The 12,550-nt window shown below is 40.6% G+C and overlaps 2 long non-coding RNA genes across 2 annotated transcripts in view; both read left to right on the forward strand.

Moving 5' to 3' along the window:
• Positions 1-4,311, forward strand: part of LOC145512252 (uncharacterized) — a 55,306-nt gene extending 50,995 nt beyond the window's left edge. Inside the window, exon 4 of the long non-coding RNA XR_014058431.1 lies at positions 940-4,311. This is a non-coding gene — a long non-coding RNA (uncharacterized LOC145512252). The remainder of the gene's footprint in view (positions 1-939) is intronic.
• LOC145512251 (uncharacterized) overlaps positions 1-12,550 on the forward strand; it is a 166,755-nt gene that overhangs the window by 78,756 nt on the left and 75,449 nt on the right. The gene's annotated exons all lie outside the window — the stretch shown is intronic.

Here is a 12,550-nt window from a genome sequence, read left to right on the forward strand (position 1 = left end):
GTTTTTATTCTTTAAAAACTGTTTGCTTGCAAGTGGTAGTATTCTTCTAAAAGTCAACTGTAGTGTTCAAATTGTGCTGATCATAATTTCAGATTTATTACTAAGTCACCATTAAGTACCAGTGTTTTATGGATTTTAAATTGGGTTTTTAAACATAAACATAGGTGTATGTATAATGTATGTGTATGTATATAGTCAGTTGATAAAAATAAAAAAGCATCACTTGACCATTATTTTGTAATTAGCAACAACAAGTGAATATAAAGATGAATTTAAATGGAAGATTAATTCTTACATAAGGCTATGCATCATCTAGATCCTGGCTAGGGAGTCTTTTTTTTTTTTTTCCGAATCTCCTTAGTATGACAGCTTTAGTCATTCCTAGAGAATGAAGAGTTCATCACCCTTAAGCTTCTGGTGGCAGGATTGGAAGATGTGGAGGCGGCCACATGTGCAAGAGAAGAGCAGACCCTGCATAGTGCACCCCACCCGTCTCTCCAGCCTGACACCCTGGGCCCCTTGTCCTTGGTGTCACCCACCCATCTCTCCAGGCTGACACTGTGGGCCTCTTGTCCTTGGTGTCACCCACCCGTCTCTCCAGGCTGACACCCTGGGCCACTTGTCCTTGGTGTCACCTCACCCGTCTCTCCAGGCTGACACCCTGGGCCCCTTGTCCTTGGTGTCACCTCACCCGTCTCTCCAGGCTGACACCATGGGCCACTTGTCTTTGGTGTTAGCCAGGCAGACTGAGTCAGCACCCACCCTCTTCCTGGGCAAGACGCAATTCTCCTCTTCATGTAAGAAACCCACTGCCCAGAACTGTGTTAACAGAACATCTCACGCCCTCCCAACCCCCACCCCAACACTGTGGGGCCTGAGTAATTTTTTCATTTCTAGAATTGAATCTGTCCATCCAACATTTGTTACCTTTAACCCTAGGATAACAGAATGATTCCCTGGAGGAGGACATGGCAACCCACTCCAGTATTCTTTCCTGGAAAATCTCATGGACAGAGGAGCCTGGACGGCTACAGTCCATGCGGTTGCAAAAGAGTTGGATACAACTGAGAGACTGAGTATGTAAAACACACACAAGAGTGATAGCAGGGATGAAGAGAGGAAATGCACTCTAATATGTTGACTTTTGATGGGAAGCCAGCACCATGCAAGGCATGCATCACACTTTAAATCTATGATCAGTTTTAGTCTTCATAAAAACTCCGTAAGATGGTTTTTACATTTTGCACCTGATGAAAACTAAAGCTGCAAAAAAAGAAGTAGCTCATCTTGTTTCTATAGCTGACATGGGGGCAAAGGAAACACAAACCCTGGAGCATCTGGCACAAAATCCCATGTTTTGAAAATTGCATTCTTTTACCAAACCTCATTGATGCTTTTCAACCGTGGTGTTGGAGAAGATTCTTGAGAGTCCCTTGGACTGCAAGGGGATCAAACAAGTCAACCCTAGAGGAAATCATTCCTGAGTAACTATTGGAAGGACTGATGCTAAAGCTCCAATACTTTGGCCACCTGATGCAAAGAACTGACTCATTGGAAAAGACCCTCATGCTGGGAAAGATTGAAGGCAGGAGGAGAAGGGGATGACAGAAGATGAGATGGTTGGATGGCATCACCAACTGAATGGACATGAGATTGAGTGAGCTCCAGGAGTTGGGGATGGACAGGGAGGCCTGGCGTGCTGCAGTGCATGCAGTCTAAAAGAGTCGAACACGACTGAGTGACTGAACTGAACCTAAACCTCAACTGCTTTTTTATGTACACTAAATTTGAGGAAAACAACCCTCATCTCTTTGTCCCAAAGATTTTTGCATGAAAGTAATCAAGATTAGAATAGTTAGAGCTAAGCCCCAGCTTTCTCCAAGCACTACTAGTAAGCATCTAACATGGCAGACAGCCCCTTCTGTCAACTGTGAGCTGCTTCAACTAAGCCGCTCCTTCCCCCGTGTGGGCATCCTCATCTCTACATGATGGTTAGCTTTATCCCTCAGGGGAGCTTCTGACTTTGGACCTTCAAGTCATTTGCACTGATTCTGCCTCTTCTACTGGTTTGCAAAGGACTTTGGCCCTAGTTTCCATCTTGATTAGCTCAAGAATGACAGCACCACGAGATAGGATGCTGTTCGTCTTTGTGTTTGTCTGGGAAGCTTTTTTGCTCATTGTCTCTAAAACTCATTAAGAGGATTATGCTCACCCAGGCTTTTGGCAGAGGCTCTATGATATCCATTGGATTACAGAACTTGCTTTCTGCAATTATTCCCTGAAATCAAGGCAAAAATAATTTTTTTCCTATGGCCTTTTCCTAAAATTCCAGGTGAAATGCTTTGGTTGCTTTTTGCCAACTTGAATTTATGAACTCAACCCAAGCTCACTATACAGTTTTAACTTGGTTAGTCTTCATTTTCCAGAATTTTATCAGTCATTTGTCTTAGCTGATTTTATAGCAGATTTGTTGTTGCTGCGGAGAAGGCAATGGCACCTCACTCCAGTATTCTTGCCTGGAAAATCCCATGGATGGAGAAGCCTGGTAGGCTGCAGTCCATGGGGTCGCTGAGAGTCGGACACGACTGAGCGACTTCACTTTCACTTTTCACTTTCATGCATTGGAGAAGGAAATGGCAACCCACTCCAGTGTTCTTGCCTGGAGAATCCCAGTGACGGGGGAGCCTGGTGGGCTTCTGTCTATGGGGTCACACAGAGTCGGCCACGACTGAAGCGACTTAGCAGCAGCAGCAGCAGCAGTTGTTGTTGCTGTCTCACATAGACATCAACAGGTGCCTGGAAACATTTTACTAAAATTAAAAACTAGTGATTGGTACCACCAGTGTTCTTGGTAATATAAAAGTAGATATGCAGAATAATATAAAGTCATAGTGGAATACTATGGTAGCAGTGATTTTATTTCTGAGATCTCAAATGTAAGCTAAAATATTTCCTTAAAAAGTAGATATCAATAATTACATATAGGAAAAAAACTTAATTGAGGTTGTTTTATCAGAATATTGTAGGTGAGTGTTCTAGCCTGGTTTTAGGATGTTAATGTCCATATCCTTTGAGAATTTCTAAATACATTGGTAGAAAGGTGTGTGTGTGTATATATAAAATCTTACGATATTCCAAAAACGTGTGTGTATATATATGTATGTATGTATGTATGTATATGAGATTACTAGAAATGTAACATCTGAGGGTATTTTAGTTTAGAGTGATTGAAAAATTCCTTATCTTGATTGGTGTGATTGGTGGTTAATCATGTGCCTACACATACTGAATTCATAAAATTACACATTTTGTAAGGTCCAAGCATTTCGCTAATGGAAATTTTGCCTGAGAGAAAAATGTTGGTAAAATATGTCTATTAATGTACTTTTAGACAGGTCTAAAAAATATTTTATGGTCTACAAGGAGGAACTGAGGTAGCTATTTTAGTCATCTTACTTCCTTTTCTTTATGCTAATAAACCATTTGAATGAGAACCTCCATCTTTGGTTTCATTTACCTGCTGCACCTGCTCCTTCCCATCTTGAAATCTCACTTATGCCCACATCTATTTATAACTGTATCTGTCATTGGCAGCATAAGAATTGCCCTTCGAACACATCCGTATTTTAATCCCAGAACCTGTGTGAGTGTGTTACCTTACGTGGCAGAAAAGACTTTTGAAATATGATTAGGTTAAGGGCCTTGAGGTCAGGAGATGGTCCTGGGTTTACCTAGGCAGACCCAATCTGATCACAAAGGTCCTTAAAAGGGGAAGGGAGAGATAAGAGAGAGCAAGAGAGGATGTGACCACAGAATTAGGGGTCAGAGCAATGCAGTTGCTGGTTTAAAAATGAAGGGGACTGCGAGTCAAGCAAGGCAACAGCTGCTAGATTCAGGAGAAGGCAAGGAACGTGTTCTCCCCTGGGAGATTCTTCACGGCCTCCAGAAGGACCACAACTCTGCTAATACCTTGATTTTAACCCAGTGAGACCCATTTTAGATTTCTGCTCTTCAGAATTATTAGGTAATTCATATGAGTGGAGTGACTGCATTCGTGGTGATGCTACAGCAGCACTCAGAAACTGATATGTTGTCCTAAGCTTTAAAACTCCCTCTCGGGGGGATTGGCTAAGATGGCGGAGGGAGAGGACGGGGAGACCACTCTCTCCCCCACAAATTCATTGAAAGAACATCTGAACGCTGAGCAAACTTCACAAAACAACTTCTGAATTCTGGCAGAGGACATCAAGCATCCAGAAAAGCAGCCCATTGTCTTCAAAAGTAGGTAGGACAAAATATAAAAGATAAAAAGAGAGACAAAAGAGTTAGGGACGGAGACCCGTCCCGGGGAGGGAGTCATAAAAGAGGAGAAGTTTCCAAACACCAGGAAACCCTCTCACCGGCGGGTTTGGGGGAAGTTTTTGAATCTGGAGGGCAACATAACTGGGAGGGAAAATAGATAAATAAAACCCACAGATTACATGCCTAAAGGCAACGCCCAGCCGAGAAGTACCCCAGATGCTCGCATCCACCACCAGCAAGTGGGGGCTGAACGGAGAGGAGCGGGTGGCACTGCTTAGGGTAAGGACCAGGCCTGAATGCCCTGAGGGCAATCTGAGGGAGCTAATGTGAGATAGCAACCTAAACTGTGGGATAGCCAGAGAGAGAGAGAACTATCCTGTGAAAAGCCCAAATCTAAGGCACTGACGGCCCGCTCACAGAACAAAGGACTGAGCAGTACCAGAAAAGAGCTAGCCGGCTGTGGACTGCTCCATCCCCCCGCCGGATGCAGCGGTCAGGCGGGGCCAGCCAGAGCTGGAAAGGGGCAAACTCAGCCCCAGAGAGGGCATCCCCTACCAAACTGCAAACAGGCTTCCAGTTTCTAAGCAAAGACTGCCTGAGATTCCGGAGGGTTGACATCCGCCAGTAGGGTTGCAGATGGAGGCCAGCGACCCAGAACTGACACAAGGCACACTGGAGCTGGGCGCGCCCAGAAACCAAGGCTGGGACCAGGGAGGTGATAAGTTGCACCGCCCCAACAGGGGAGAGTGCGTTTGCCAAACAGCTGGCTGCCTGAGCTGCTCCGACCGGGGAACAGCACAAACCACAGGCCCCACCGAGAGTCTGCACCTTTGTGGAGTACCGGAGAACCTGAACCTGAGCGGCTTAGACCTGGGAAGTGCATGTATCTTAGAGCCCGCTCCCCGGCAGAGTAACCTGAAGCCTGAGCAGGGTAAACTGGAAAAGTACACACGCCGAGAGCAGGGGCAAACCCAGTGCGGCTGAGACACTGTGTGTTCTCCAAACACACGCCAGTGATATTGGTTTGCAGTGTTCCTCCCTCCCCCACAGCACGACTGAACAAGGGAACCTAAAGAGACCACCTCCGCCCCCTTGTGTCAGGGCGGAAATTAGACACTAAAGAGACCTGCAAACAGAAGCCAAATAAACAGAGGGAACCGCTTTGGAAGTGACAGGTCAACAGATTAAAATCCTTGTAGTTAACACCGACCACATTGGAAGGGGCCTATAGATCTTGAAAAGTATAAGCAGAAACAAGGAACTATCTGAAACTGAACTGACCCCACACTGCCTGCAACAGCTCCAGAGAAAGTCCTGGATATATTTTTATTATTATCATTTTTTTTTAATTTTTTTCTTTTTTCTTTAAGTCCTCTATTACACCTTTAATTTTCAATTTTATAACTCACTATTACCTTGCAAAAAAAAAAAGACCCTATTTTTAAAGCAAACTGCATATATATATACATATATATATATCTTATACTTTTTGTGATTTTGGTTTTTTTTTTAAATATTGTATTTTTTTAAGAGTCTAACCTCTACTCTAGATTTTTAATCTTTGTTTTATAGTATTTGATATCAATTTTGTACATTTAAGAACCCAATCTTTAGTACCCATTTTTACTCAGGAGTGTGATTACTGGCTTGATTACTCTCTCCCCCACTGACTCTCTTTCTTCTCCCCTAGGGCACCTCTATCTCCCCCCTCCTCCTCCTCCTCTTCTCAACCCAATTCTGTGAATCTCTGTGGGTGTTCTGGGCACCGGAGAACACTTAGGGAACAGAGTACTGCCCAGATCTCTCTCTCTCCTCTTGATTCCCCCCTTTCTCCTCATACTCACCTCTATCTCCTTCCTCCCTCCTCTCTATGTAACTCCATGAACCTCTCTGAAGGTTCCAGACTGTGGAGAGCACATAGGGAAGGGTTTATTGGCTAGATTGCTCTCTCCAAGTTTGAGTCCCCCTCTTCTCCTCCTGGTCACCTCTATCTCCCTCCTCCCTCTTCACCTCTCCATGTAACTCGGTGAACCTCTCTGCGTATCCCTCACTGTGGAGAATCTTTTCACCATTAACCTACAAGTTTTATTATCAGTGCTGTATGGATGGAGAAGTCTTGAGGCTACTGCAAGAATAAGTCTGAAAACCAGAGGCAGGAGGCTTAAGCCCAAAACCTGAGAACACCAGAGAAATCCTGACTCCAGGAAACATTAATTAATAAGAGATCATCCAAAAGCCTCCATTCCTACACTGAAACCAAGCTCCACCCAAGAGCCAATAAGTTCCAGAGCAAGACATACCACGCAAATTCCCCAGCAACACAGGAACATAGCCCTGAGCATCAATATACAGGCTGCTCAAAGTCACACCAAACCCATAGACATCTCAAAACTCACTACTGGACACTCCATTGCACTCCAGAGAGAAGAAATCCAGGTCCACCCACCAGAACACCAACACAAGCTTCCCTAACCAGGAAACCTTGACAAGCCAATTGTCCAACCCCACCCACAGGGAGGAACCTCCACAATAAAAAGGAACTTCAAACTACCAGAATACAGAAAGGCCACCCCCAAACACAGCAATCTAAACAAGCTGAAAAGGCAGAGAAATACTCAGCAAGTAAAGGAAAATGATAAATGCCCAGCAAACCAAACAAAAGAGGAGGAGATAGGGAATCTACCTGAAAAAGAATTTAGAATAATGATAATAAAAATGATCCAAAATATTGAAAACAAAATGGAGTTGCAGATAAATAGCCTGGAGACAAGGATTGAGAAGATGCAAGAAATGTTTAACAAGGACCTAGAAGAAATAAAAAAGAGTCAATATATAATGAAGAATGCAATAAATGAGATCAAAAACACTCTGGAGGGAACCAACAGTAGAATAATGGAGGCAGAAGATAGGATAAGTGAGGTAGAAGACAGAATGGTGGAAACAAATGAAGCAGAGAGGAAAAAAGAAAAAAGAATCAAAAGAAATGAGGAAAACCTCAGGGACCTCTGGGACAATATGAAACGCCCCAACACTCGAATCATAGGAGTCCCAGAAGAAGACAAAAGGAAAGGCCATGAAAAAATACTCTAGGAGATAATAGTTGAACATTTCCCTAAAATGGGGAAGGAAATAGTCACAGAAGTCCAAGAAACCCAGGGAGTCCAAAACAGGATAAATCCAAGGCGAAACACCCCAAGACACATACTAATCAAATTAACAAAGATCAAACACAATGAACAAATATTAAAAGCAGCAAGGGAAAAACAACAAATAACACATAAGGGGATTCCCATAAGGATAACAGCTGATCTTTCAATTAAAACTTTTCAGGCCAGAAGGGAATTGCAGGACATAGTTAAAGTAATGAAAGAGAATAACCTACAACCCAGATTACTGTACCCAGCAAGGATCTCATTCAGATATCAAGGAGAATTCAAAAGCTTTACAGACAAGCAAAAGCTGGAAGAATTCAACACCACCAAACCAGCTCTTCAACAAATGCTGAAGGATCTTCTCTAGACAGGAAACACAGACTGGGTGTATTAACACGAACTCAAAACAACAAAGTAAATGGCAACGGGACCATACTTATCAATAATTACCTTAAATGTAAATGGCTTGAATGCCCCAACCAAAAGACAAAGACTAGCTGAATGGATACAAAAACATGACCCCTATATATGCTGTCTACAAGAGACCCACCTCAAAACAAGGTACACATACAGACTGAAAGTGAAGGGATGGAAAAAAAATTTCACACAAACGGAGACCAAAAGAAAGCAGGTGTCGCAATACTCATTTCAGATAAAATTAGACTTTAAAATAAAGGCTGTGAAAAAAGACAAAGAAGGACACTACATAATGATAAAAGGATAAATCCAAGAAGAAGATAAAACAATTATAAATATATATGCACCCAACCTAGGAGCCCCACAATATGTAAGGCAAATGCTAACAAGTATGAAAGGGGAAATTAACAATAACACAATAATAGTGGGAGACTTTAATACCCCACTCACACCTATGGATAGATCAAGTAAACAGAAAATTAACAAGGAAACACAAACTTTAAATGATACAATAGATCAGCTAGATTTAGTTGATATCTACAGGACATTTCACCCCAAAACAATCTATTTCACCTTTTTCTCAAGTGCTCACAGAACCTTCTCCAGGATAGATCACATTCTGGGCCATAAATCTAGCCTTGGTAAATTCAAAAAAATTGAAATCATTCGAATCATCTTCTCTGACCACAGTGCAGTAAGATTAGATCTCAATTACAGGAAAAAAACTATTAAAAATTCGAACATATGGAGGCTAAACAACACACTTCTGAATAGCCAACAAATCACAGAAGAAATCAAAAAAGAAATCAAAATATACGTAGAAATGAATGAAAATGAAAACACAACAACCCAAAACCTATGGGACACTGTAAAAGCAGTGCTAAGGGGAAGGTTCATAGCAATACAGGCGTACCTCAAGAAACAAGAAAAAAATCAAATAAATAACCTAACTCTACACCTAAAGCAACTAAAGAAGGAAGAAATGAAGAACTCCAGGGTTAGTAGAAGGAAAGAAATCTTAAAAATTAGGGCAGAAATAAATGCAAAAGAAGCAAAAGAGACCATGGCAAAAATCAACAAAACTAAAAGCTGGTTTTTTGAGAAGATAAACAAAATTGACAAACCATTAGCCAGACTTATCAAGAAACAAAGGGAGAAGGATCAAATCAACAAAATTAGAAATGAAAATGGAGAGATAAGAATAGACTAGATAGAAATACAAAGTATCATAAGAGACTACCAACAACAGCTATATGCCAATAAAATGGACAACTTGGAAGAAATGGACAAATTATTAGAAAAGTATAACTTTCCAAAAATGAACCAGGAAGAAATAGAAGATCTTAACAGACCCATCACAAGCATGGAAATTGAAACTGTAATCAGAAATCTTCCAGCAAACAAAAGCCCAGGACCAGATGGCTTCACAGCTGAATTCTATCAAAAATTTAGAGAAGAGCTAACACCTATCTTACTTAAACTCTTCCAGAAAATTGCAGAGGAAGGTAAACTTCCAAAATCATGCTATGAGGCCACCATCACCCTAATTCCAAAACCAGACAAAGATGCCACAAAAAAAGAAAACTACAGGCCAATATCACTGATGAACATAGACGCAAAAATCCTTAATAAAATTCTAGCAAACAGAATCCAACAACATATTAAAAATATCATACATCATGACCAAGTGGGCTTTATCCCAGGAATGCAAGGATTCTTTAATATCCGCAAATCAATCAATGTAATACACCATTAACAAATTGAAAGATAAAAACTATATGATTATCTCAATAGATGCAGAAAAAGCCTTTGACAAAATTCAGCATCCATTTATGATAAAAACCCTCCAGAAAGCAGGAATAGAAGGAACATACCTCAGCATAATAAAAGCTATATATGACAAACCCACAGCAAACATTATCCTCAATGGTGAAAAATTGAAAGCATTTCCCCTAATGTCAGGAACAAGGCAAAGGTGCCCACTCTCACCACTAGTATTCAACATAGTTTTGGAAGTTTTGGCCACAGTAATCAGAGCAAAAAAATTAATAAACAAAATCCAGATAGGAAAAGAAGAAGTAAAACTCTCATTGTTTGCAGATGACATGATCCTCTACATAGAAAACCCTAAAGATTCTACCAGAAAATTACTAGAGCTAATTAATGAATATAGTAAAGTTGCAGGATATAAAATTAACACACAGAAATCTCTTGCATTCTTATATACTAACAATGAGAAAGCAGAAAGAGAAATTAAGGAAACAATACATTTCACCATTGCAATGAAAAGAATAAAATACTTAGGAATATATCTACCTAAAGAAACAAAAGACTTATATATAGAAAACTATAAAACACTGGTGAAAGAAATCAAAGAAGACACAAATAGATGGAGAAATATACCATGTTCATGGGTTGGAAGAATTAATATAGTGAAAATTGGGTAGTATACTACCCAAAACAATCTATAGATTCAATGCAATCCCTATCAAGCTACCAATGGTATTTTTCACAGAACTAGAACAAATAATTTCACAATTTGTATGGAAATATAAAAAACCTCGAATAGCCAAAGCAATCTTGAGGAAGAAGAATGGAACTGGAGGAATCAACCTGCCTGACTTCAGGCTCTACTACAAAGCCACAGTCATCAAGACAGTATGGTACTGGCACAAGGACAGAAATATAGATCAATGGAACAAAATAGAAAGCCCAGAGATAAATCCACATACCTATGGACACCTTATCTTCGACAAAGGAGGCAAGAATATACAATGGAGAAAAGACAATCTCTTTAACAAGTGGTGCTGGGAAAACTGGTCAACCACTTGTAAAAGAATGAAACTAGAACACTTTCTAACACCATACACAAAAACAAACCCAAAATAGATTAAAGATCTAAACATAAGACCAGAAACTATAAAACTCCTAGAGGAAAACATAGGCAAAACACTCTCTGACATAAATCACAGCAGGATCCTCTATGACCCACCTCCCAGAATATCGGAAATAAAAGCAAAAATAAACAAATGGGACCTAATTAAACTTAAAAGCTTTTGCACAACAAAGGAAACTATAAGCAAGGTGAAAAGACAGCCTTTGGAATGGGAGAAAATAATAGCAAACGAAGCAACGGACAAACAATTAATCTCAAAAATATACAAGCAACTCCTGCAGCTCAATTCCAGAAAAATAAACGACCCAATCAAAAAATGGGCCAAAGAACTAAACAGACATTTCTCCAAAGATGACATACAGATGGCTAACAAACACATGAAAAGATGCTCAACATCACTCATTATCAGAGAAATGCAAATCAAAACCACAACGAGGTACCATTACACCCCAGTCACAATGGCTGCTATCCAAAAGTCTACAAGCAATAAATGCTGGAGAGGGTGTGGAGAAAAGGGAACCTTCTTACACTGTTGGTGGGAATGCAAACTAGTACAACCACTATGGAGAACAATGTGGAGATTTCCTTAAAAAACTGGAAATAGAACTGCCACATGACCCAGCAATCCCACTGCTGGGCATACACACCGAGGAAACCAGAATTGAAAGTGACACGTGTACCCTAATGTTCATTTCAGCACTGTTTATAATAGCCAGGACATGGAAGCAACCTAGGTGTCCATCAGCAGACGAATGGATAAGGAAGCTGTGGTACATATACACAATGGAATATTACTCAGCCATTAAAAAGAATACATTCGAATCAGTTGTATTGAGATGGATGAAACTGGAGCCCATTATACAGAATGAAGTAAGCCAGAAAGAAAAGCACCAATACAGTATACTAATGCATATATATGGAATTTGAAAGATGGTAACGATAACCCTATATGTGAGACAGAAAAAGAGACACAGATGCCTAGAACCGTCTTATGGACTCTGTGGGAGAAGGTGAGGGTGGGACGATCTGAGAGAATAGCATTGAAACGTATATTATCATATGTGAAACAGAACACCATTCCATGTTCAATGCATGAGACCAATTCTCAGGGTTGGGGCAATGGGATGACCCAGAGGGATGGAATGGGGAGGGAGGTGGGAGGGGGGTTCAGGAAGGGGAACGCATGTAAACCCATGGCTGATTCATGTCAATGTATGGCAAAAACCACTACAATATTGTAAAGTAATTAGTCCCCAACTAAAATGAATAAATTAATTTAAAAAAATCCCTCTCATTCTTGAAACTATGACATCTTTACCTCTTCATACCCTCGGTCTCCTTATAAAATTTTTCTCTAAGAAAAGGATTTTTTTTAAGCCTCTAGAAATCTAATTGTGGATGATTTAATGTCTCTTTAAACACACCCTTCCAAGTCTTAATTTGTTATGTTACTTCTCAAATTAGGACTTCTCCAGGTCTTCGTCTTTCTATAAATGATGTGACTATTTCCCAGAAATTATGGTCAAGACAGACAGCAGAGCACATGCCGCCTTCTTTCCTGATAACAGTTCCCTTGAAGATCATCATGTGGGGTCACTTGCAGGAAGAAGAGTAATCTGTAGGAAAGGATATTTGCCGGTATTATATGGGGTAAACAGAGAGGCATAGTCATCAGTTAACAATTCTTAGCATTATTATTTTTTTGCACACATCCTAGTCCTTCTGCAAAATAGATTTCTCGAAGTAGCCTGTTCTAAATATGCAAATAGTATGGAGATCTGGA

Source organism: Giraffa tippelskirchi, chromosome 7 (genome assembly GCF_054371585.1).
Source record: "Giraffa tippelskirchi isolate mGirTip1 chromosome 7, T2T-mGirTip1v1.2.pri, whole genome shotgun sequence".
Taxonomy (NCBI): Eukaryota; Metazoa; Chordata; class Mammalia; order Artiodactyla; family Giraffidae; genus Giraffa; species Giraffa tippelskirchi.